Here is a 24,155-nt window from a genome sequence, read left to right as displayed (position 1 = left end):
CTGGTCTATAAACCATATACATGTCACAATCACCCCAGTGTTTATCATTTGGGTCTTTCTGTAACCTATTAGCCATTCAAATGTTCAGTTTAGTGTGGAAGGTTTTGCTTCACTGCTGTTTAGCAAGGGCAGGGGGAGAGAATAAAAGCCCAGAAATATCGTCCTTTCAGCAGAACATAAACAAATCTGTTTTCACTTGCTCCAATCCCATGACTTATCCTTTAACAATACAATTCAGATTTTTGTAAGTGGGGCTAAAAGGAGGAAAACTACTCTTCCATTATAACATGTAATTTGAGTGAAATGTTGAATATCGGGCATGGTTTTATAATCGAAGAAAAATTACCCAGACAGGAAGGAAAGTATATAACATTAACCACACTCCCCTGAGAGGTTGGTCGCTGGATGGATAAAAGTGGAAGTAGGACTTTTAGCGAGGTTAAAGCAACTGTGGCTGGTAAGCTCAATTAAAGTGAGGAGGAATATAGTTCTGACGGAGTGCTCTCTATTCCTGATGGCCCACATAATTATAGTTGAGGATAAATGCCTTATGAAGGCCATTCCTGGCTAAATGATGGCTGTGTTTTACATTCTCTATTCCCTTCTGACTTTGTCCTCTTTTGTTAATTTTTTTTTAAATTAAAGGACCACAGAAAGAAGAGTTTCAAATATTTCCCCCAGGGAGTGCTCATTCAAAGTATACCTCTGCTTTGTTATTTGAGCAGGGCCTCCAAAAAAGCTTTAATCCCTTAAACGGTACTGCGCCTGGGTAAGAGATATAAAACCACAGAGCTAGGGAAGAAAAGCCCAAAAATAACTCCCTCTCTCTCGCCCTTTCTATGCTCTGAGCTGTTTTTGTCCCTCTGTTGCATGAGAAAAGGCACACACTGTGGTAAAGTTTTGGGGATTAGGAAAAGAATGCCCCCCAAACATTCATTAACTATAAAGGCTGTACTTGAGCACATAATCAAAGATCTATAGACCACCAACTCAGTGAAGGCAAAGACCATTTTGACACTGAGGTACCCACCGTGTTTGGAGTATATGGTAGGCTGAATTTCTGCTGCATGTCTTTTAAGATATCACTCGTTGATCAGTTTTGGGGTTTTCCATGATAAATCTGATCCAGAGCAGAGTAGAAAATCTGTCCACAGAAAAAATATATATATGCTGAATCATTCATGCAGTTACATGTTAAACCTTCGAAACGTTCCCAAATATCCCACTTGAGTCAAGGCATTTTCTGTTGCCTGAAAAAGACTGATATCTGTTAAGTCTGTACACTTATCTACCATCAATCACTCACTCACTCAAAGCACTTACAGGACCCTTATGCCCATTGTGTTAAAGTGAGTTTTTAAAGCAACGGTAACAATCTAGGATACCTTGTTAAAAAATGACTATAAAGATGAGCAGATAAGAGTTGTCAGTGTTTGCTGCAGTGCAGGTACACTTTAAATAGTTTAGTAGGTCATTTGTACATTTGTACATTTGCATGAGAGTTCAGTGTCAATGTAACCCCTGAAAGTAAACACTGTGACCCATTTAGTTCATTGTTGTTGTATGTCAGGGGGAGTTATCTGTAGTTGAGTGTCTGCCACATGACACAACTTTTTGGACTTACACAGATGAGCCACCATGCTCTGAGGCAGAGGCTGCAAAAACACAAAGACATTAATTTCTCAGCTGAAATATTGCACCATATCTTTACAGTGAACAAAAATATAAAACGCAACATGTAAAGGGTTGATCCCATGTTTATTGAGCTGAAATAAAAGATCCCAGAAATGTTCCATATGCACAAAAGCTTATTTCTCTCAAATTTTGTTCACAAATTTGTTTACATCCTGTTAGTGAGCATTTCTCCTTTGCCAACATAATCCATCCACCTGACAGGTGTGGCATATCAAGAAGATGATTAAACAGCATGATCATTACACAGGTGCACCTTGTGCTGGGGACACTAAAAGGCCACTCTAAAATGTGCAGTTTTGTCACACAACACAATGCCACAGATGTCTCAAGTTTTGAGTGAGTGTGCAATTGGCATGCTAACTGCAGGAATGTCCACCAGAGCTGTTGCCAGATAATATAATGTTAATTTGTCTACCATAAACAGCCTCCAACGTTGTTTTAGAGAATTTGGCAGTGCGTCCACCCGGCCTCACAATCGCAGACCACATGTATGGCGTCGTGTGGGCAAGAGGTTTGCTGATGTCAATGTTGTGAACAGAGTCCCCCATGGTGGCGGTGGGGTTATAGTATGGGCAGGCATAAGCTACGGACAACGAACACAAATGCATTTTATCGAGGGCAATTTGAATGCACAGGTACCGTGACTAGATCCTGAGGCCCATTGTCATGCCATACATCCACCGCTATCACCTCATGTTTCAGCATGATAATGCACAGGCCCATGTTGCAAGGATCTGTACACAATTGCTGGAAGCTGAAAATGTCCCAGTTCTTCCATGGACTGCATACTCACCAGACATGTCACCCATTAAGTATGTTTAGGATGCTCTGGATTGACATAATCGACAGCTTCTTCCAGTTCTCGACAATATCCAGCAGCTTCTCACAGCCATTGAAGAGGAGTGGGACAACATTCCACAGGCCAAAATCAACAGCCTGATCAACTCTATGCGAAGGAGATGTGTCGTGCTGCATGAGGCAAATGTTGGTCACACCAGATACTGACTGGTTTTCTGATCCTCGCCAATATTTTTTTTTTTAAGGTATCTGTGACCAGTCATGTGAAATCCATAGATTAGGGCCTCATTTATTTATTTCAATTGACTGATTTCCTTATATGAATTGTAACTTACTAAAATCTTTGAAATTGGTGCATGTTGCGTTTATATTTTTGTTCAGTATAGTAACACTTTAAAACAAAACTAATATATGGCTTTGTTATCAATTTTGGGTCATCAACATGTTGCAACAGCAAAATGGTGAGTTTGTGTACCTGCACTGTTTGATAATGGTTGGCAAATTGTTTCACTACTCAATAATCAGTGGCCTACGCAAAGTCAGTGGCACAACCACAATCCCAAGTTGCTACATCTATTTCATGTAAGTGGATATCTCTCTCCATGAAATTGACATTTGGAAGTATCTTGAGTTGCTTGCTAAGGCGTATCCCTAGTCTGCATCTAATAAGTAAAGGAGCATGCAATCAATCCAATAATAACCTGTGTGGATTTCCTCACCAAACAGTATCATTCTCAATTGGATTTAACAGGCCTTTTCAAGTCTCCACACCATGACTGAACACAGCATCTATGCATGCCATTCTAACCTGTGACCATCATTATCAGATGCACTGTGTGTAAAATGGCATACACAACACCAACCACTACACTAGGAGATACTGAAATCACCAACCACTAAATCATTGATACTGAAATCAATCCTTCTCACTGTTAGGCCTATTGACTTGAGAAAGCTTTACATACAGTCATTTCCAAAAACTTTCCCATATTATTATTCACATTAACAGTACAAATACATAGGGGCAATTCTATGGTAACAGAGTGATGCTGTGACTCCGATTTTTCACTTTATAATCTATGCCAAATAAAAACCAATGATTGCAAAGTTAAACAAACCATACAACTCTATGCACAAGGACGACTTGGACGTTTCAGCATCACTCTGTTACCATGGAATTGCCTATAAGCACAATGCCAAGCTAAGCACAAGGTTAAAGCAGCTAAAGTTAACAGTTCATCTCTGAGATCGTCAGATGAGCATGGCTGACCTGTTATGTGTTGGTAGCACGTGCGCCCTACAGCATGGAGTGCATGGCAAGGCCCATCTCGTGGACCAAGTTCTCCATCATGTCAGGTGAGAACACACTCTATATGCTGCTGGTTTCAAGATCAGTGCCACAGGGCCAGAAAGACCTATTCCAGCAACGCCTCTGTCTCATGAACTACAGCCTGGGCAGGAAGTGACAAGACAAATGAGCCAAAGTAGGAGATCACACCATAGAAACACAATTTAGACACAATATAACCACAGCAAACAAACCACAACTGTAACATTATACGGACATTGGAATAGTTATACAAGGGGATTTACCAGTTTGCGGACATCATATTTCCACACGTCTCCTGCACTTGGATTTTTGGACATGAGAGAGACTCCATAAAGCTGGGTGAAGAGGCTGTTCAGGCCCTCCATACAAGACCCCAAGGAGAAGTAGGGACTGTAGAGGCTGGGATAAATGTTGTTCCAGCAACCAAAACACAACCACAAAATGACATGAAAACATTTTAGCCTAATCCCAGTTGTGTGACAGAGACAAGCTACTGTAGATGACTGCAGGAATCTCCTGCTAAAACCAAATTGGCACCTATTAGCAAGGTTCCATAGTTAATTATGGTGCTTTACAGATTCCTCTTATTCCCCCAGAAAGCAACTTGTTGCTCTGATTAACCCTTGTCATGCTGACTCTTGGGACTAACGCTTTCAGATTAGCAGACATAAGGGGGACAGCCCTATCAGTTGATTTGCAAGGCTGCTGCCAATCTTGGGAAGCACGCACAATTACTCAGTTCTGGTGTGGACAACACATTCCATTTCAAGCAAGCAGTGCCTTCTCTGGAGGCATATACCAATGTCACTTGGATTTAATTAAAACCCGTGAGAAGCCCATTTCCTAGGCCCAGTTTTATAGACATGACTAGGCACACAGCAGCACATGATGTGGCCTCCTTGCTTGTTGTATATGGGACAAAGTGTTTCTGTACATTCTGTGCTGCATTATTTAAGTGGTGTTTCACATTGAAAGAATACTCAGGTAACACTGTATACTATGCTTCACTCAAAGGGCAACAGTAAGCTTTTTCACCAAATGCTAATGGAATAGTAGCAGTGATCATATGATCTTTCCTAAAGACTAAATGATCTTTCTTACAGACTACTAAAGGGAGTAATTTATACTATTTTGCAGATGATGTACTACTAGGGATTAATTTACCGCACATAATCTGAAACCCATTTCAGTAAGAGATGAGCATTCTCCAACTCTGACTTCAGTAGGAACTGCAAACCACTAATGCTGTTGACTCCAGGAGAAGAGGACAGAGTATGAGCACCAGGAGCCATGCAGTGGTGGTGGCAACTTTGGGCAACCAGCAATCCCTGGGAACCAACCGCATTCTAAACCCAACTCCATATGAAACGCCTAACAACAACATAGCACAGCACGACATAGCACACCAAGGAGATGGAGAGGGCTGAGGGGAAAGAGATTCGGAAACAGAGGAGGAAAAAAGACTCTCCACCACCTCCCCTCCTCAGACAGAGGTTGTGCCTAACCCCATGGTGGAAACAGCCATTAAGTTCATCCCACAGGAACTGGAATGTCTGCAATAAAGCTTTAATAAACTGTTATCCAGCACATTTGGCATTTAGACTTATTGGCCTCTGGTGAGCGCCTGAGAGGAAAAGCAGTTCATTAATAATTTCCATAAAAAATACGATGTGAGACCGGCTCAAACTGGAGATGTTAGATGTGACCAACCACATCTCCCATTCACTCAAAATGTTCACAGCAGATCAGGCCATTCCACTTCTCCATCTGGGAATCGCAACATTTATGAATTACCCTTGGCAATAAAGATAATACGCTTTCTTAACCGCCCAAAGCCCATTAATCAGCATCAAACTGCTGATATAACACATACTAGAACAAATGCATAGGGTCTCAACAGATAATACAACATATTGTATATGCTATTGGAGAAATCCTTTCCCGACAGACTAAAATGGGATTTAGTCTTGCAATGAGTTTAGATTTAGGTTGACTTGAATACTATCTGGGTCCTCACCAATGTCCCCTTTAATTTTCTTCGGCACTGAGCAAATTTCAGGTCTGCTGTGTGCCAACTTCAACGTTGTGAAAATGACGTGCAACTTCGAGCACACGTTTACTGTGAACACAGAAGCTGTACCCGCTTTAAGTTACAGTTTTAACAGTGGCCAAGTAGGCTACTGTGTCTATTTGATCATATTGTAGGCCTACCAGTGGCCTACCATCAAAAACCATAGAGAAAATGCATCCCATAACATCAAAAGTTTTAGAACACCTATTCATTCAAGGGTTTTTCTTTATTTTTACTACTTTCTACATTGTAGAATAATACTGAAGACATCAAAACTATGAAATAACACATATGGAATCATGTAGTAACCCAAAAATTATTAAACAAATCCAAATATATTTTATATATTTTAACAGCCCGAGACAAATAAAATAAAAAGGCTTTATCGTTGTTGTATTATTATTATTTTTTTTTTACTTTTTACCCCTTTTTCCTGATATCCATTTGGTAGTTACAGTCTTGTCCCATCGCTGCAACTCCCGTACGGACTCGGGAGAGGCGAAGGTCGAGACCCATGTGTCCTCCGAAACATGACCCTGCCAAGCCACATTGCTTCTTGACACACTGCTTGCTTAACCCGGAAGCCAACAGTACCAATGTGCCAGAGGTTAACACTGTACAACTGGCGACCAAAGTCAGTGTGCATGTGCCCGGCCTGCCACAAGGAGTTGCTAGAGCACGATGAGACAAGGACTTCCCGGCTGGCCAAACCCTCCCCTAACGACGCTGGGCCAATTGTGCACCGCCACAGCCTGGGATCGAACCCGGGTCTGTAGTGTCTTAGACCTTTATCTTCCCTCTGTGGGCTGATATTTCTGCACCGCAGTCCCGGGGGAGCTGCGCGGCAGTCTTGGGGCAACACAGTTTAAAGGGAACATTGGTCCTCACTGTATTCTGGATGGTTCTCATCTGCCTAACACATTCAAACTGTCTTTCTATACTGTAGCATGGCAACAGAGTTTCAGGTTGCATATTCTAATCCATTGTTTTTGATATTTTCTATCAAATAAGTAACAGGATAATTAGTTAATTATATAAACGCAGACGGGAAAATCTTCAGGCAAAATGAGGTGACAGCTCAACTGAGCGAAGAAAGTTGATATAGGATAAACAAAGACTTACGTAGCTCCCTTATGTATCTCCTAACACTCTTTGTAACATTTGATGCCAGAGGAGGACCAGGTAAAGAATAAAATGATGAGCTACAATGAAAAATTAAGTTTGCTCCCACCCACGCAAAATACACACACACAGGATTCAAACAGATGTATCTCATTGGCAGTTGGCAGATAATAACTGTGTCACGTGGTTTGTTTAAATATTACATCTAGGACTGTAATACTCACCTTTTAGCACACAACACACCACTGAAGTATGGAGGGTCCAATTGCATGAGCTCCTATCGAAGATAAACATTATGTTACTAACTGTCTTGGTCCAAACACACCAAGACAGTTGTGAAGAGGGCACGACAACACCTTTTCCCCTTCAGGAGAATGAAAAGATTTGGCATGGGTCCCCAGATCCTCAAAAAGTTATACAGCTGCACCAACGAGAGCATCCTGATCGGTTGCATCACCACCTGGTATGGCAACTTCTCGGCATCTGACCGTAAGCCGCTACAGAGGGTAGTGCGTACGGCCCAGTACATCACTGGGGGCCAAGCTTCCTGACATCCAGGACCTATATACTCAGCGGTGTCAGAAGAAGTCCCCAAAAAATTGTTAAAGACTCCAGTCACCCAAGTTATAGACTGTTCTCTCTGCTACCGCATGGCAAGCGGTACCAGAGTGCCAAGTCTAGGACCAAAAGGCTCCTGGACAGCTTCTACCCCCAAGCCATAAGACTGCTGAACAATTCATCAAATGGCCACCTGGACAATTTACATTGGGTTACCAACATCTCACTACGGACTCATATCTTTAGATGCACATTACTAAATCAGTTAGGATATAAATATTTAAAAAAGACAACAAAGCAGTATTTACTTATTTATTTATTTCAAAGTCTATTGCGGTTCTGTATGGGAAGAGATTTATAATGAGTGGCTGATGTGATTGCTGACTTCACTGTTAGGCCTAATTCAAATTAAACTAAATATGTGAAAAATTGCATGAAGTGTATTCATCTATTCAATGAACTATTATTTCTGCTTTATAGGCAATTCTGTAGGCAAAAAAATGGAAGTCTGAAAGTTCCAGCATATAAATTATAATTAACACATTTGTATTTTGGGATTCTTCAAATATTTATTTTTTTCAAACATAAAAACCTTTACTTCACTAAACTTAGAAAGCTCTGAGCAGTTAACTCTTTCAAGGTTATATCGTCACCTTGTGGTAGAGAGGATACATATCATCTTTTCAAAACAAAGGTGGAGAAAATATATTTCCTTCCTAGAGAACAATGGAGGTTTACTCAGTAGCAGTGCAAATGTCATGGTACAGATACAGTATATGGACACTCAATCATATTTTTAATGGTAAGTTTACAAACATATATTATGATCAATAGAATTGAAACTTGTATGTCATTATGGTAAAAGGTGTAATAAGTATAACTAGTTATAATTGTAATGGCTTAGCATATAATAAGAAAAGACCATCAGTATTTACCTGGCTAAAAGAGAAGGAATATAATATTGTTTAGAGAAACTCATTCAACAATTTTAGATGAAGTTGTGTGGAAAAGGGACTGGGGGGGTGGGGGGGGGGGGGGCAAAATATACTTCTCCCATGGGCAAAGAAACTCAAAAGGGTGATGTTATTAATTAACAATAATTTTGATATGAATATGCAAATTGTCCAAACAGATCCGCAAGGACCATAACAGATTTGGCTCATTAATCTATACGGTCCAAATAATGATGATCCATGCATCTTTGAAAATATATAATAATTGATCAAGCTTATAAGCAATACAAGACTCTATTATTATGGTGGGAGATTATAATTTCTGTATTTAGAAAAAAGAAAATAAGAAAATCACATTACAAACTATCACCCTCATGCACTAAAGGAAATCCCGAATATCATGGATATATTGGAACTAGTGGATATATGTGTCACGTTCTGACCAGTAAAAGGGGTTATTTGTTATTGTAGTTTGGTCAGGACTTGGCAGGGGTGTGTTTGTTTTGTGTTGTCGGGGTTTTTTGGGTATTGTTCTATGTTTTGTATTTCTATGTTCGTATTTCTAGTATTTGTATTTCTATGTTAGTTTTGGGAACGACCTCCAATTAGAAGCAGCTGGTTGTCGTTGCTTCTAATTGGAGGCCATATTTATATGGGTTTATTTTCTCTTGTGTTTGTGGGTGATTGTTCCATATATGGGCAAGGTTACCTTACAGGACTGTCGTGTGTTTTCTTGTTTTGTTTCAGTGTTCACGTATGAATAAAAATATAAGTATGGACACTTACCACGCTGCGTATTGGTCCGATATTTCTTACTCTTCATCAGAAGATGAATTGTATGACAGAATCACCCACCAAACGAGGACCAAGCAGCGGAGGAGGGAGCAGCAGGAGGTGTATACGGAGTCATGGACTTGGGAGGAGATACTGGCCGGAGAAGGACCATGGAGGAAGACTGGAGAGGATCGAGGACGTTATTCGGGAACACGGCTGGAAAGGAAGCCTGAGAGGCAGCCCCAAAAACAATTTTGGGGGGGCACACGGGTAAGTTGGCTAGGCCAGGACTGGGACCTGGGCCAACTTCCCGTGCTTATTATAGGGAGCATCAGACCAAGAAAACACCACGCTATACAGAGATACGCACTGTATTACCAGTGCGCACCAATAGGCCGGTGCGGTCGATACCAGCACTTCGCCCGTGCTGAGCTTGGGTAACTATCCAGTCAGAACGGGTTATGCAGGCTGTGTCCTTCAGACCTCCAGTGCGTAGTCAAGGCCCCGCGTATCCAGTTCCTGCTCCTCGCACTAGCTTTGAGGTGCGTGTCCCTAGTCTGGCGCCTCCAAAGCCAGCCCCACGCACCAGGCCTGTAGTGCGTCAGTCCAGTCCAGTACGTCCTGTTCCTGCTCCTCGCACTAGCCTTGAGGTGCGTGTCCCTAGTCTGGCGCCTTCAAAGCCAGCCCCACGCACCAGGCCTGTAGTGCGTCAGTCCAGTCCAGTACGTCCCGTTCCCGCTCCTCGCACTAGCCTTGAGGTGCATGTCCCTAGTCTGGCGCTTCCTAAGCCAGCCCCACGCACCAGGCCTCCAGTGCGTCAGCCCAGTCCAGCTCGTCCTGCTCCTGCTCCTCGCACTAGCCTTGGGGTGCGTGTCTCCAGTCTGGTACCTCCAGTACCAGCCCCACGCATCAGGCTTCCAGAGTGTCCGGCAACAGTGCCCCGTCCAGAGTGTCTGGCAACAGTGCCCCATCCAGAGTGTCCAGCAACAGTGCCCCGTCCAGAGTATCCGGCAAAAGTGCCCCGTCCAGAGCTTCCGGCGACAGTACCCCGTCTAGAGATGGCCCACAGTCCGGAGCCTGCAGAGATGGCCCACAGTCCGGAACCGACAGAGACGGCCCACAGTCTGGAACCGGCGCAGCCAGAGTCGGCCCCCAGTCCGGAACCGGCGCAGCCAGAGTCGGCCCCCAGTCCGGAAGCGGCGCAGCCAGAGTCGGCCCTCCAGTCCGGAAGCGGCGCAGCCAGAGTCGGCCCTCCAGTCCGGAAGCGGCGCAGCCAGAGTCGGCCCTCCAGTCCGGAAGCGGCGCAGCCAGAGTCGGCCCTCCAGTCCGGAAGCGGAGCAGCCAGAGTCGGCCCTCCAGTCCGGAAGCGGCGCAGCCAGAGTCGGCCCTCCAGTCCGGAAGCGGCGCAGCCAGAGTCGGCCCTCCAGTCCGGAAGCGGGCGCAGCCAGACTCGGCCCTCCAGTCCGGAAGCGGCGCAGCCAGAGTCACCCTCCAGTCCAGAAGCGGCGCAGCCAGAGTCGCCCTCCAGTCCGGAAGCGGCGCAGCCAGAGTCGCCCTCCAGTCCGAGGTCTCCAGCGACGCGCTCCAGCCCGAGGTCTCCAGCGACGCGCTCCAGCCCGAGGTCTCCAGCGACGCGCTCCAGCCCGAGGTCTCCAGCGACGCGCTCCAGCCCGAGGTCTCCAGCGACGCGCTCCAGCCCGAGGTCTCCAGCGACGCGCTCCAGCCCGAGGTCTCCAGCGACGCGCTCCAGCCCGAGGTCTCCAGCGACGCGCTCCAGCCCGAGGTCTCCAGCGACGCGCTCCAGCCCGAGGTCTCCAGCGACGCGCTCCAGCCCGAGGTCTCCAGCGACGCGCACCAGCCCGAGGTCTCCAGCGACGCGCTCCAGTCCGAGGTCTCCAGCGACGTGCTCCAGCCCGAGGTCTCCAGCGACGCGCTCCAGCCCGAGGTCTCCAGCGACGCGCTCCAGCCCGAGGTCTCCAGCGACGCGCTCCAGCCCGAGGTCTCCAGCGATGCGCTTCAGCCCGAGGTCTCCAGCGACGCGCTCCAGCCCGAGGTCTCCAGCGATGTGCTCCAGCCCGAGGTCTTCAGCGGGGGTGGACAGGTTAGGTTGGGGACTAAGGCCAGAGCCTGAGCAAATGGCTGGAGGTAGGGCTTTCTCCTATAGAGCTCCATTTTTATGGAATGGTCTGCCTACCCATGTGAGAGACGTAGACTCAGTCTCAACCTTTAAGTCTTTACTGAAGACTTATCTCTTCAGTAGGTCCTATGATTAAGTATAGTCTGGCCCAGGAGTGTGAAGGTGAACGGAAAGGCTGGTGCAACGAACCGCCCTTGCTGTCTCTGCCTTGCCGGTTCCCCTCTTTCCACTGGGATTCTCTGCCTCTAACCCTATTACAGGGGCTGAGTCATTGGCTTACTGGTGTTCTTCCATGCCGTCCATGGGAGGGGTGCGTCACTTGAGTGGGTTGAGTCACTGACGTGGTCTTCCTGTCTGGGTTGGCGCCCCCTCCTTGGGTTGTGCCATGGCGGAGATCTTTGTGGGCTATACTCGGCCTTGTCTTAGGACGGTAAGTTGGTGGTTGTAGACATCCCTCTAGTGGTGTGGGGGCTGTGCTTTGGCAAAGTGGGTGGGGTTATATCCTGCCTGTTTGGCCCTGTCCGGGGGTATCATCGGATGGGGCCACAGTGTCTTCTGATCCCTCCTGTCTCAGCCTCCAGTATTTATGCTGCAGTAGTTTATGTGTCGGGGGGCTAGGGTCAGTCTGGTACATCTGGAGTATTTCTCTTGTCTTATCCGGTGTCCTGTGTGAATTTAAATATGCTCTCTCTAATTCTCTCTCTCTTTCTCTCTTTCTTTCTTTCTCTCGGAGGACCTGAGCCCTAGGACCATGCCTCAGGACTACCTGGCATGATGACTCCTTGCTGTCCCCAGTCCACCTGGCCATGCTGCTGCTCCAGTTTCAACTGTTCTGCCTGCGGCTATGGAACCCTGACCTGTTCACCGGACGTGCTTGTTGCACCCTCGACGACTACTATGATTATTATTATTTGACCATGCTGGTCATTTATGAACATTTTAACATCTTGACCATGTTCTGTTATAATATCCACCCGGCACAGCCAGAAGAGGACTGGCCACCCCTCATAGCCTGGTTCCTCTCTAGGTTTCTTCCTAGGTTTTTGGCCTTTCTAGGGAGTTTTTCCTAGGGAGTTTTTCCTAGGCACCGTGCTTCTTTCACATGCATTGCTTGCTGTTTGGGGTTTTAGGCTGGGTTTCTGTACAGCACTTTGAGATTTCAGCTGATGTACAAAGGGCTATATAAATACATTTGATTTGATTTGAACAACCCAGCAGCAGGACCGCTACCTCCGCCTTTGTGCAAGGAGGAGCAGGAGGAGCACTGCTAGAGCCCTGCAAAATGACCTCCAGCAGGCCACAAATGTGCATGTGTCTGCTCAAACGGTCAGAAACAGACTCCATGAGGGTGGTATGAGGGCCCGACGTCCACAGGTGGGGGTTGTGCTTACAGCCCAACACCGTGCAGGACGTTTGGCATTTGCCAGAGAACACCAAGATTAGCAAATTCGCCACTGGCGCCCTGTGCTCTTCACAGATGAAAGCAGGTTCACACTGAGCACGTGACAGAGTCTGGAGACGCCGTGGAGAACGTTTCACTGCCTGCAACATCCTCCAGCATGACCGGTTTGGTGGTGGGTCAGTCATGGTGTGGGGTGGCATTTCTTTGGGGGGCCGCACAGCCCTCCATGTGCTCGCCAGAGGTAGCCTGACTGCCATTAGGTACCGAGATGAGATCCTCAGACCCCTTGTGAGACCATATGCTGGTGCGGTTGGCCCTGGGTTCCTCCTAATGCAAGACAATGCTAGACCTCATGTGGCTGGAGTGTGTCAGCAGTTCCTGCAAGAGGAAGGCATTGATGCTATGGACTGGCCCGCCCGTTCCCCAGACCTGAATCCAATTGAGCACATCTGGGACATCATGTCTCGCTCCATCCACCAACGCCACGTTGCACCACAGACTGTCCAGGAGTTGGCGGATGCTTTAGTCCAGGTCTGGGAGGAGATCCCTCAGGAGACCATCCGCCACCTCATCAGGAGCATCCCCAGGCGTTGTAGGGAGGTCATACAGGCACGTGGAGGCCACACACACTACTGAGCCTCATTTTGACTTGTTTTAAGGACATTACATCAAAGTTGGATCTGCCTGTAGTGGGTTTTCCACTTTAATTTTGAGTGTGACTCCAAATCCAGACCTCCATGGGTTGATAAATTGGATTTCCATTGATTATTTTTGTGTGATTTTGTTGTCAGCACATTCAACGATGTAAATAAAAAAGTATTTAATAAGATTATTTCATTCATTCAGATCTAGGATGTGTTATTTTAGTGTTCCCTTTATTTTTTTGAGCAGTATATTTCGTATAAATACATGTTAATATTCTCTAACGTCTATAGGATATCCAACATTGAGCCAACTGCTCCCGAGGATAAATGCTTTGGATCATCCAACATCAGCTGTTAGAACTCCATGAGGAATGATTCACAGATGATCTTTTAGCTGTTCGGTCTTCTGCTCTTCTGGGCTGTTGCCCGGGGTTTGTAGTTGCGTTAAAGCCGGTCGTACAGATGGGTAGAATACGGTCTGTTTCATCAGGACCTCTGTCGTGACTGAGAGATAGTATGTAATGAATTTACAGCCCAGGGGTTTGTTTGACTGTTTTTCGGGGTGCCATCCTGTATGCAAAAATGGACCTATACTACCGCAAATGTTTAGAGAATAAAAGCCATGTTTTAAAACAACCGGAGGGGATGTCTAGACCTATTCTATGCTGGCTGTATTGCCTTTTGCTTCATAGCACCTCAGGGGGAAACTGCTTGGGGGTCTGTCCGATGTAAATTTACAGACCGGGGTGGGGGACCGTTAGTATCGCTGCTGATTAGAAATAACAATGTTTTTAACCCCAGGGGTCGTTCTAGACATGTTATATTCCGGCTGTGGGTTTTGACTTTTGAGCCCCCACATCCTCTGGGGTGAGATAAATACAGATTTGAAAGGCATGTGTGCAAATGAATCGAAAGGGCCTATATTGTTTCAACCCTTTTTGATGGGAGTAGACAGATATCTAGACAGAGAGAGAGAGAGAGAGAGAGAGAGAGAGAGAGAGAGAGAGAGAGAGACTTAAGTGCAAATGCCAGGGCATTGTTGAACACACACCACCGAAAACCCTTTGTTTTGAAACACACACACGCCCGCATGCGCTCGCACACACACACGCGCATGCACACGTCTTTTCTGAAAGCCTTTTTTTCTCCTGTATAGGCATGGTGTTAGAGCGAAAAGACAGATTCCCAATCGTTAAAGGGTGAGATACAGCTTTAATACCATTTATTTAATTGTAAATCTTTAGTACAGACCTTTTAAAACATGTTATAATTAATTAAACAATTTTACTATTCCTTTCTTACAGATAAAGGGTCCGGTTATAGGTTTACCCCTGACATCCTGCCGTTTCCAATTCACTGCCGTCAAGACAGGCTTTCTTGCTCGCAGAATACCCACACAAGCCCCGCTCCGTAAGTTTTACAGGCACAAAGTAGTTGTAACGTGGGTCGTATAAAGGGGACCAAGGCGCAGCGTGTAGAGTGCTCATATTTACTTTTAGTGAATATACTTAAACAAAAACAACAAAACGACCGGCAACAGTTCCGTCAGGTGACATACACTAAACAGAAAACAACTACCCACAAAACCTCTACTTAAATATGATCTCTAATCAGAGGCAACGAGGATCAGCTGCCTCCAATTAGAGCTCAACCCAAACAATCCCAACATAGAAATAGAAAAACTAGAACTTAAACATAGAAATAGAAAACATAGAACAACCCCCTGTCATGCCTACTCTACTATAGAAAATGACATCTTACTAGGATCAGGACGTGACAGTACCCCCCCCCCCAAAGATGCAGACTCCGAATTCAACATAATCAAAACCCAACAAAACAACCACAAAACACAAAGGGAGGGTAGGGAGGGTGACAAAAGTCTATGGCGGCTCAAATGCAGTCCACATAACCTTAACTTCCAGCATAGGAGGCGACTCCGGTTCTGGGCGTACTCCCCGCTCCACCCGCTGATCCTTCTGCTTTATTACCGCCTGACCGTGGATCGTCGTCGAAGGAACCGGACTGTAGATCATTGCTGGAGGTTCTGGGCTGCAGGCCACCGCTGGAGGTTCTGGGCTGCAGGCCGCTGCTGGAGGTTCTGGGCTGCAGGCCGCCATTGAAGACTCCGGGCTGGGGAGCGGCGCTGGAGGCTCCGGGCTGGGGAGCGGCGCTTGAGGCTCCGGGCTGGGGAGCGGCACTGGAGGCTCCGGGCGGGGGAGCGTCGCTGGAGGCTCCGGACTGGGGAGCGTCGCTGGAGGCTCCGGACTGAGGAGCATCGCTGGAGGCTCCGGACTGAGGAGCGTCGCTGGAGGCTCCGGACTGGGGATGCGCACCGGAGGCCTGATGCGTGGGGCTGGCATAGGAGGCGCCAGACTAGTAACACGCACCTGGGGGCGAGTGTGGGGAGCAGGAACAGGACACCCTGGACTGGGCAGGCGCACTGGAGGCCTGATGCGTGGGGCTGGCATAGGAGGCGCCAGACCAGTAACAGGCACCTCAGGGCGAGTGCGGGGAGCAGGAACAGGATATACTGGGCCGCGGAGGCGCACTGGAGATCTCGAGCGTAGAGCTGGCACAACCCGTTCTGTCTGGATGCTCAACCTAGCTTGACTAATGCAGGGCGCGGGCACAGATCGCACCGGCCTGTGAGTGCGCCCTGACGACACAGTGCGCATCACCGCATAACACGGTGCTTTCCCCGTTACTCGCTCCCCACGGTAAGCACGGGGAGTTGGCTCAGGTCTCCATCCTGACTCTGCCAAACTTCCCGTGTGCCCCCCCCAAACTTCGTTTGGCTAGCTCCTCGTAATGTTGCCGTTCCTCCCTCGCTGTCTCCACCTGCTTCCATGGCAGGGTCTTGTCCCCTGCCATTACCTCCTCCCATGTCCAGGACGTCCTCCATTCTTTCCTTTCCCTGGCCCAGGATCCCTGCTCCTCCTGGGCACGCTGCTTGGTCCTTTTTAGGTGGGTAGTTCTGTAATGCGGGTCGTATAAAGGGGACCAAGGCGCAGCGTGTAGAGTGCTCATATTTACTTTTAATGAATATACTTAAACAAAAACAACAAAACGACCGGCAACAGTTCCGTCAGGTGACATACACTAAACAGAAAACAACTACCCACAAAACCCAGGGAGAAAAACCCCTAGAAATAGAAAACATAGAACAACCCAAAACACCCCCGACACGCCCTGACCTACTCTACTATAGAAAATGACATCTTACTAGGATCAGGACTTGACAGTAGTTCACATCCTGACAGGCTTTGGAAATACATACGAACTAGCAGATTTTGTAACATTTCTACTATATCTGACATGTTACTGTGGTCTTTTTTTAAGTCAATAAACATGTGTGTAAAGTGTACACTTTTGTTTCACAGTAGATTTGTTTAAGACCAAGATTTGTTTTAAACCAAGAAACACTTGATTTATCCCACTGCATTAATTAATAATTAATAAGTGGGGTAGAAAATGAATCTGTTTAAGTCATAAGTAAAGGGCCCAACTTAAACAGTACAATTACCCTTTCAAAAAGAGGCTGGCATGATTGACTGTGACCGCCACCCCCTGGAGAGCAGATCTTTGATCCCCAACATAGGAAAAATCACCTGTTGTTTGGGTATCGTTATGTATATATGCCCTCCTGTTGTTGAATTGTTTAGATAAAAAAACATTGTTTCAAACACCCCTGCAGAGACATACACACACACACCCCAAAAAACATTGTTTTGAAACAATTGCATACACACCCACCCACCCACCCACCCACCCACACACTCACCCCAGGATAGATCAACTACATACACATGCTTTAACAGATGCACTCTTGTTAAATAAACACCAACTAAAGCGTGACAGCTTCAAAGGAATAGATGCATATGCATATGCATAAATTAACATTCACTCTTAGGCGTGAGAACAGGAACAGGATGTCCTGACAGGATGCCCATATATTGGCACTCTAGAGCACGTGATAACTTCCGCCAGGATGTCCTGACAGGATGCCCAAATATGGGCATGCACACGTCACCCGGACATAGGGTCATAAATCAAACGTTTGATGCGTGCCGTCTACTGTATTCTCTCTTTCCTGGCCCAATCCACCTGGCCCCACTCTAACTGGTGGATGTTGCTGCCTCCACTGGCTATATCTCCCCCTCAAGTCACTTACCAGTCTCTTTCCATCTGACCAGGGCTCTGGTCAAAAGTAGTGCATTATACAGGGAAAAGTTATAGGGAATAAGGTGCCCTTTGGGACGCATTCTGCCTGTTGTATTTATTATGAATCCCCATTAGCTGCTGCCAACAATTAACCTGTCTGGGCTCGGGGTCAGTATTTTCACGGCCTGATGAAAAACGTACCCAATTTAAACAGGTTACTACTCTGGCCCAGAAACTAGAATATGCATATTATTAGTAGATTTGGATAGAAAACACTCTTAACTTTCTAAAACTGTTTGAATGGTGTCTGTGAGTATAATAGAACTCATATGGCAGGCAAAAACCTGAGAAAAATCCAAGCAGGAAGTGAAAAGTCAGAATTGTAGTCCTTCTTTTGATTCTCTATCGAAGCTCCAGTGTCTGTGGGGTGACATTGCACTTCCTAAGGCTTCCATTGGCTGTCTAAAGCCTTCAGAAAGTGGTTTGAGCATTTTCCTGTCACTGGGCAGATAATAGGAGCTCAGTTACTGAGTGGTCTGCCTGGCAACAAAGGGATTGGATATGCTCGGTCCTGCGAGCGCGCCCCTCCTTTTTCTTCTTGAATGAATATGCTATTGTCCGGTTGGAATATTCTCGCAATTTTACGTTAAAAATAACATAAAGATTGATTTTAAACAGTGTTTGACATGCTTCTAAGTACGGTAATGGAACATTTTGGCTTTGTCTCTTGTTCCGCGCTCGCGCGTTATGCCTTTGGATAAGTGATCTGTACGCACAAACAAAACTGAGGTATTTGGACATAAATATGGATTATTTGGAACAAAAACAACATTTCTTGTGGAAGTAACAGTCCTGGGAGTGCATTCTGACGAAGATCAGCAAAGGTAATACAATATTTCTAATACTAATTCTGAGTTTAGGTTGACCCGAATTTGGCGGGTGTCTGAATAGCTCGCCGTGATGGCTGAGCTATGTACTCAGAATATTGAAAAATGTGCTTTCTCCGTAAAGCTATTTTAAAATCTGACACAGCGGTTGCATAAAGGAGTAGTCTATAATTCTTAAAATAATTGTGTATTTTGTCAACGTTGATGAGTATTTTTGTAAATTGATGTGCACATTCACCGGGCGTTTTGGTGGGAATACATTTTCTGAATATCACGCGCCAATGTAAAATGCTGTTTTTGGATATAAATATGAACTTTATCGAACAAAACATACATGTATTGTGTAACATGTCCTAGGAGTGTCATCTGATGAAGATCGTCAAAGGTTAGTGCTTCATGTCGCTGGGTTTTGACACTTGTCCTTGCTTGGAAAATGGATGTGTGATTATTTTTGTCAATGTACTCTCCTAACATAATCTAATGTTTTGCTTTTGCTGTAAAACCTTTTTGAAATCGAACAATGTGGTTAGATTAACGAGAAGTGTATCTTTAAAATGGTGTAAAATAGTCGTATGTTTGAGAAAGTTGAATTATGACAGTTGTTTTTGAATTTTCCGCCCTGATATTTCATTGGCTGTGTCCCGCAGGTGGGACGCTACCGTCCCACCTAGCCCATAGAAGTTAAAAACATTACATATTTCGGTATTTTAAAGGTTACATATCTTGATTGTTGAAAAGAAACATTTTGGAACTCGGTCAACAAGTGTCTAATGAAACCAATACAAAACGATAGTTTTGGTTGGAATTTTCCTTTAATTGTGTGCCCTCAGGCCACTACTCTACCACAACATAGCTACAACACAAACCCATGTGTATGTTATCATGTGTGTGTATGTGTAATGGCTGTTGAATGGAGTAGACCAAGGCGCAGCGTGGTTAGTGCTCATCTTTGTAATTTATTGGAAAATTAGAACACTTTACAAATAAACAAAAGACAGCCAAACAGTTCTGTCAGGTAAAATAACTCAACAGAAATAAACCACCCACAAAACCCAAAGGGAAACAGGCTACCTAAGAATGGCTCCCAATCAGCGACAACGATGTACAGCTGTCCCTGATTGAGAGCCATACCAGGCCAAAAACAAAGAAATACCAAACATACAAAAAAGGACATAGAATGTAACCCCAAAACACACAGAAAAACACCCCCTGCCACGCCCTGACTAAACTACAATAACAAATAACCCCTTTTACTGGTCAGGACGTGACAGTACACCCCCCCCAAAGATGCAGACCCCGAAATGCACCTCAAACAAAAACAAAAAAAACACAAAAACAACCCCAAACTAAAAGGGAGGGAAGGGAGGGTGGCCACCGTCAACGACGGTTCTTGTGCTACAACCCCCCTTCCCAATCCTCCCCCCTACGGAGGTGTCTCAGGAGCGGGACGCAGACCCCGCTCCACCACTGGTTCACCCCACTTTGGTGGCGCCTCTAGAGCGGGGTCCCTCGCCGGCAGCGCCGGACAGGCGGGCGACTCTGGCTGCGCCGGACAGGCGGGCGACTCTGGCTGCGCCGGACAGGCGGGCGACTCTGGCTGCGCCGGACAGGCGGGCGACTCTGGCTGCGCCGGACAGGCGGGCGACTCTGGCTGCGCCGGACAGGCGGGCCTTTCAGTAGGCCTGGCTCTGGGCGCAGGCACAGGACTCACCAGGCTGGGGAGACATGCAGGAGGCCTGGCTCTGGGCGCAGGCACAGGACTCACCAGGCTGGGGAGACATGCAGGAGGCCTGGCTCTGGGAGCAGGCACAGGACGCACCAGGCTGGGGAGACTTGCAGGAGGCCTGGCTCTGGGCGCAGGCACAGGACGCACCAGGCTGGGGAGACATGCAGGAGGCCTGGCTCTGGGAGCAGGCACAGGACGCACCAGGCTGGGGAGACTTGCAGGAGGCCTGGCTCTGGGCGCAGGCACAGGACGCACCAGGCTGGGGAGACATGCAGGAGGCCTGGCTCTGGGAGCAGGCACAGGATAGACCGGGTCCTGGAGACGCACTGGAGGTCTGGAGCGCACGGCCTGCACAACCCGTCCTGGCTCGATGCCCACTCTAGCATGGCACTTCCCGTGCCAGCCGATCCTCCCAGAAACGCCGTTCTGCCCTCGCTGCCTCTATCTCCTCCGGCAGGCGGCGGTATTCTCCCGGCCTTGTCCACGGTCCTGCCCCATCCAGGATTTCCTCACAGGTCCATGACTCCTTTCTCCCACGCTGCTTGGTCCGTTGATGGTGGGTGGTTCTGTAATGGCTGTTGAATGGAGTAGACCAAGGCGCTGCGTGGTTAGTGCTCATCTTTGTAATTTAATGGAAAATTAGAACACTTTACAAATAAACAAAAGACAGCCAAACAGTTCTGTCAGGTAAAATAACTAAACAGAAATAAACCACCTACAAAACCCAAAGGAAAACAGGCTACCTAAGTATGGCTCCCAATCAGCGACAACGATGTACAGCTGTCCCTGATTGAGAGCCATAACAGGCCAAAACAAAGAAATACCAAACATAGAAAAAAGGACAGAGAATGTAACCCCAAAACACACAGAAAAACACCCCCTGCCACGACCTGACCAAACTACAATAACAAATAATCCCTTTTACTGGTCAGGACGTGACAGTATGGGTGTGTCTGTGCCTGTGTGTGTGTGTCTCTTCACAGTTCCTGCTTTTCCATAAGGTGTATTTTTTATATATATATTTTATCTAATTTTACAGCTTGCATGAGTTACTTGATGTGGAATAGAGTTCCATGTAGTCATGGCTCAATGTTGCCATGAGCCCCACCCTGCCTATTGTAAACCATTTCTCCATCCCATTCCCCCAATTAAGCAAACGAAGAGGAGAGGCTGGGACTATAAGTGATGTAGTAAATTACTTTTCCTGTCAATAACTTTGTTTGATAAATGCCCTTTATTATGTATGTGTGTCTCTTTTGAAGGTTTAATAAGACATCCATATTTTCATTGATTAAATATTCAACAGACTGAACAGTCATTTACCAATGAGATGAATAAGTTGCTTTGCAGGTGTGTGTGGTGTTGTTGCCATTCAGCCTCATCTAGTGTTGGTATGGAATAACTGATAAATGAAAAAGTACCTCAGCCTTCAGAAATCATTGGGGAAAGAAGTCACACTTCCAGTTTGCACGAATCTGTATTTGATTTACTGTAATACAGAGATACAGACAGTATAAAAGCATTCATTCAATCTAACAATGTCTTCATTGTGTTTTAATAGAAAATGAAAGCATAGTCTTCCTTTATTCACAATTTCAATAAGGAAAGGGCAATACCAGTATTACTGGCCAGCAGGCTCAGACAATATCCATAATGACTATAGAGAAAGTACTCACACTTTAAGACTCCATGAACCGATGGCCTTTCATAAAGTCATATGGTAAGTAATGAAATACAAGTTTCTAGGTGTGTGGGGAGTAGGTTAGTGACTTGAGGGGGAGAAAGAATCAGTGGAGGTAGCCACAGGCTGGTAGAGGAGGGCAAGGTGGGATTGGGCCAGGCACATTCAGGTGTCAGGCTGGGGTGTCCTCAGTCGCAGTCCAAGAGCCTCAGGTCCTCCGGAAGGAGAGACAGAGAAAGAGAAAAGATGAGGGTTTGTGAGCGCATGCCTAAAACCATAGTACACCACATACACTGGGGGTAGAGAATAATCAGTAGTGTTGTTGTGGACACTGGACAGTCTGACTAACACACACACACACACCTGTTTGACCTCGCTGTGATACTGTAGGCCTACTTATGTTACTTTTTTTAGTAAATTCAGGTAGCATTTAATGTCCTGCAATTGTGTTAACAATGGCAGCCAGCATTGTAAATAAAGAGATGTGCAGAAAGATAATCAGCCTCTGTGTCATTGGATCCTTTCCCCTTAATGTATTTTTATATCAGCCAAGCCCATCTTTTCAAAGAAACACAATTTATTTCAATATCTAGTTGAGTGAGGAGTCTATTGCTTCAGTCCTTGTATAGTTTTCACTTCTTCTAACTCTAAATTACAACTCTACAACTCCATTCCATTCCTATAACAGGGAAATGTACTTGTATGCAGTTAGCAGAATAAAGTAGTTTATTATTATAATAAATTAATATTCTCTAGATGTCCAGCAAAAACATACAAAATAATTACTTTTACCTGGCAAATAACCAACAACCATGGATAACCACAAGGAGAATAAGGTGAGGAAACAGTCCATGTTAGCCAGGCCCATCTTTTTAAAGAAACACTATTTATTTTCATCTCTAGTTGAGTAAAAGTAGCTTTGTTACAGTCACAAAATGATTTAAAAAATGTGGTAAACAGCGCCACACTCAGGCAGAAAACTTAATGTTATATTCTCAGCCAGGCCCATATTTTGAAAGATAAACATTTATTATATCTATATTTGATCAAAATACCTAGTTTTGTTGTGATCACAAAAAAATCCTAATAATTCAGGTATAGAGTCCCACAGTCAGGCAGACAAATCTGAATGTTCTATCACAAAGTTTCCCTGGCTGATATGGATTCTACTTAGAAATACTATAAGAGTAAATGAATTGATGACAGTCACCGCTATTAAACTGTCTCCAATATAATCGCATAATTTACAGAGACCCACCGTGGACATTCGTGTGAAGATGTGTTGGTCTGTTGGTCTGTTTTATACAACGGGTGGGTCTAATCCTGTACCCTGAATGCTGGTTAAAAGCGCATCCCAGCCGGTGTCTATTCCACAAGCTACCAAGAGCTAAATCTATGACGTTAATATGGCTATTTACTCTGTTCCATTTGACTGCGCAATCCACTGTCTCATCAACCCAGCCAGGCAAATTATAAACTTGATCTCCACTATAAAAAGCATCTAGACATTATCTCACATTTTTTTTAGAATAACATTTAGTTTCCAACAGCAGAGATTTGTATTAACCTTGCTGTCTGTCTCTCCGATATTTGCAATATCGTTTCAATATTCAAATTCGATCTACAGCTGTCCCATAGTAATGAACGAGTCGGGACGAGATTGACAGGCAGGCAGCGTTTCTCAGCCAGTCGAAATCATGAATCAGCTGGCATCACAAAAAAAATGGCAATTGAAAAAAGTTAAAACGAAATAAAGTGCAGCTACTGTAGTTTGCAGTCTTTCCAGTTAAAATGTGAAGTGATTGTGTTGGCTAGCTCCTCTGAACAAGTTTCTTGACGAAATCGCGCCTCACATAACATTAGCTCATTGTTATGGATGAATCCAAATAAATGTCACTAGAAAACAGCTTAAACAATTGCAGCTACTGTTGTTTTTCTGTCTGCACTGTTTGACGTGACTGTAAATTGGCTAGCTAGCAAGCAAGGGATAAGGACGTTGCCAGCCAGTAAGGCAATGGAACATTTAGAATGAACGACTGGGTCGCGCCCATAGATACAGAACGTTTGACTCCGCCCACATTGAGCCCGGCCGCGAACTGCACGCTGCAGTCAGGGGCTTCTCAGCAAGTCGCAGCAATGCAAAATGTAGTGTGTGTGCGTTCACACGAATGGGGGGAGAATTTTGGCAGGGGAGAGATTTTCGGCACAACACCGCC

General features: G+C 45.7%; 1 long non-coding RNA gene across 1 annotated transcript; it reads right to left on the bottom strand.

Annotated features, from left to right (window-relative positions):
• Nucleotides 1-20,576: 20,576 nt before the first annotated feature.
• On the bottom strand, nucleotides 20,577-23,871 carry LOC106613046 (uncharacterized). The gene is made up of 3 exons (XR_001330415.2): nucleotides 21,935-23,871; nucleotides 21,680-21,747; nucleotides 20,577-20,833 (listed from the first exon to the last, which is right to left on the bottom strand). It is a non-coding gene; the product is annotated as an uncharacterized lncRNA (long non-coding RNA).
• Nucleotides 23,872-24,155: the final 284 nt, after the last annotated feature.

The sequence above is a fragment of the Salmo salar genome, chromosome ssa09 (assembly GCF_905237065.1).
Source record: "Salmo salar chromosome ssa09, Ssal_v3.1, whole genome shotgun sequence".
In the NCBI taxonomy this organism is placed as follows: Eukaryota; Metazoa; Chordata; class Actinopteri; order Salmoniformes; family Salmonidae; genus Salmo; species Salmo salar.
This window is presented reverse-complemented; position numbering and strand designations above follow the sequence as displayed.